The 3,101-nt window shown below is 39.5% G+C and overlaps 2 long non-coding RNA genes across 2 annotated transcripts; both read right to left on the reverse strand.

Annotated features, from left to right (window-relative positions):
• Positions 1–278: 278 nt before the first annotated feature.
• On the reverse strand, positions 279–1,075 carry LOC134467160 (uncharacterized). Its single transcript, XR_010038461.1, has 3 exons — positions 988–1,075; positions 545–600; positions 279–370 (listed from the first exon to the last, which is right to left on the reverse strand). It is a non-coding gene; the product is annotated as an uncharacterized LOC134467160 (long non-coding RNA).
• Positions 1,076–1,187: 112 nt separating this feature from the next.
• Positions 1,188–2,877, reverse strand: LOC134467161 (uncharacterized). The gene is made up of 3 exons (XR_010038462.1): positions 2,793–2,877; positions 1,389–1,488; positions 1,188–1,250 (listed from the first exon to the last, which is right to left on the reverse strand). It is a non-coding gene; the product is annotated as an uncharacterized LOC134467161 (long non-coding RNA).
• Between the last annotated feature and the right edge of the window lie 224 nt (positions 2,878–3,101).

The following is a 3,101-nucleotide window of genomic DNA, read 5'->3' on the forward strand; positions in this document are numbered from 1 at the left end:
CCTGCCTGAATATTCCAAATTTTGGTTTGGGAGCAGGGCGAATCTGATGGTCTGACAAGGCTGAAGCTAACTTAAAGTGACAATAACCTGAAAATACAACACTGACATTCTTACAAACTCAGGCAGCCTCTAACTGAAATGTTAATGAATATAAAAACACTGTCATCCATAAAAGGTGTGTGTGTGTGTGTGTGTGTGTGTGTGTGTGTGTGTGTGTGTGTGTGTGTGTGTGTGTGTGTGTGTGTGTGTGTGTGTGTGTGTGCGTGCGTGCGCTACTGACACTCCTTTGTTGTGTGCAGAGTCAGGGCAGGGCTCAATATCTCCCTCAGTCAACGTGTCCTTATGGGAGAAGGTGGCAACCAGAGTGACACTAAGGGAAGTGGGGGGAAAAAAAAGTTTTGATATGTGGGCTGTCAGATTCTTTTAACCCATTTGAAACACATACCACGGAAAACACAATAATACACAACATTAACATAACTATGGATCTGATTAACATAATATTTGACAAACATTTTGTACAGATTTATCATATTTTACTGACCTCTAGCAGCTCTAGACAGCTTCCATTCAGCAGCAAAGAGTCCCTGACCATCTTCTCTGGAAAGCAGAATAATCACATAAGCTTAGAACATGACTGCATCTCTGATTAACACTGTGAGATACACAGATTGTTTTAAGTTGAACTAAAATTGTGCATACACACAGTTAATACTAATTTAAATTTCATAAACAGATTCCCATCATAATTCACTGTGCCTGCATATAATCTGGTGCACATGAGCGTGAGCTACTTCACTGGCCTGAGCCCACTCATATTCTTGTGACACACCAAATTTCAAGTCTTATTACAGTATGTATTGCATGTGAGCCAACTGTAATAAACATTTCAAATGATCTCGCAGGCCGAATAAAAGGACTCAGCCAGTTTTGACCCCTGGGCCTTAGTTTGACATCCCTGGTGTAAATGTATGAATGTTTGCTCACTTTTAAAAAACGTTGGTCTTTCTCAGCATTTTCCGACACGGTCAATGTCACTAGACAACTTCCGTCCAGCAGCAATCCTGGCCATCTTTCGGCTGAAAAACAAAATAAAACACACAACATACAGCTCTGATTAACACTGTGAGATACACAGATTGTTTTATCTTTGACACATTAATTTTGTGTAGATTTGTAACATTTTACTCACCTCTACCAACTCTATCTGGCTCCCATCTATCAGCAAGGAGTCCTGGCCATCTTCTTTGCTGCGAAAGAGAGAATAACACACAACATAAACACTATGGTCTCAGGATAAAATATGAAACTTAAACAAATAGATTTTTGACATTAAAAAATACATAGTCTACATTTTGTGTAAATTCATTCAATTCAAGTTTGCTCACCTTCAGAAACCGACTAGTTCCACTTATTTTCAGACATGGGGGTTGCGTACAGTAACAAGACAGCTCCACCCAGCAACAGGGTCTCTGGATATCTTCTCAACTGCAAAGCAAAATATAACACAACATAAACATTAGGCTATTCATCTCTGATAAACAGTGTGAAACAGACTGACATTTGAAACACACATACAACTTTTAAACTTAAACCCACCCAGAAGCCTCCCTCACTTCTGTATTTTGATTTATCTTAGAGATGTAAGTTACACACAATAATGGGAGCGTACCTATGTTCCCCGGGTCTTATGTTCCCTTGTCTTTGTATGGGAATGGGGAACATAGGACCCTTTTTTCTAAAAAAAAAAAAAAAGGGGTAGATGTTCCCCGCATTATGTTTCCGAGTTTTCAAATTGTGCCCTTTCCAAAACCATCCCTAAACATAACCTGTCAGAAATGCAATGTTTCTGAGTTGTACATTTGTGCCCTGACCAAAACTAAGTTATTCCTAAACTTAACCTGTCAGAGGTGCAAAACAACCTGCGCTTTGCCATGCGGCAGCAGCAGTCTACTTGGAAGCAGCGGGGATTAGGACCCTATGTTCCCCGGTAGAGGAGGGAACATAGGACCTGGGGAACATAGGACCCGGGGAACATAGGGATGACCCCCACAATAATATAGAACTATGTTACAGATTTGCAAAGATCAAGTTCAAAACATGCTTCCTTGACAACCCCCTTTTACATGAACAATGAAAAGGGCAACATGGGTGTATCATTAATGTATATCAAACTCTTGCCTCAACAAAGTAACATTTGTTGCTAGCCCATTAGCATGTATGCTAGCGGCATTTTAAAGCAGAGAAAAGTAGCTAGTTTTTTCCTCTGGTGTTAGATACCATACAGTGACAGTGTTAACTGGACATGTTATGGCTAAACTTATATCAAAACGAATTCATAATGAAACAGAGTTCGTTTCTACAGTAAATCAAGCACCCAATGAAGCAGACATTTTGCAACAAACTTGCAAACAAACCATGATTCTTGTTGTTAACCCGTTAGCATAACGCTAACCGTTAGCATAATGCTAACGGCATTAGTAAACCAGACTGCTGGTGTTAACTTCAGATGCCACTGATGTAACTCGAACAGGACATGTTATACACTTAAAAACGAGGTTACATTTATAATAGAGTCAATTTCTAACAAGAAACTAAGCTCCCAACGAACTGAACATAGTTGTGAAGTGGCAGTGGGACCTACCATAACTGTGTGTAGTAGGCCTATGCGAAGTCATTTCAAATCACTAGAATAGCAACCATAAACATTACAACGGTTTTGCTATCCCCTGTCAATTACGTATTGAAATTATGAAAAAAATGACATGATGGGACTAAAACAATGAACTTACCTTACATAGTGCTTTAATTTCACCGACTTCTTGAACATTTTCTGCAGCGTGGCCCATATTGTCAGTTGAAATTTGAAACGATCTTTCACGGCCATCAGAACAGTCTCGTGACCCAATGAAATGGGATACTGGCTGGGTTAACATTATGGGTTAAAATTACTCAAAACTACCCAACCCGTACCTAACCCAGCGTTTTGGGTTACAAAAATAACCCAACATTTTTCTGAGTGCATATTGGAAATAACTTGTGCATTCATTCAGTCTAGAAATACAGGTTAGACGTACAAAGTGCACAAGAAAGTTCTATTA

This window comes from Engraulis encrasicolus, chromosome 17, assembly GCF_034702125.1.
Source record: "Engraulis encrasicolus isolate BLACKSEA-1 chromosome 17, IST_EnEncr_1.0, whole genome shotgun sequence".
In the NCBI taxonomy this organism is placed as follows: domain Eukaryota; kingdom Metazoa; phylum Chordata; class Actinopteri; order Clupeiformes; family Engraulidae; genus Engraulis; species Engraulis encrasicolus.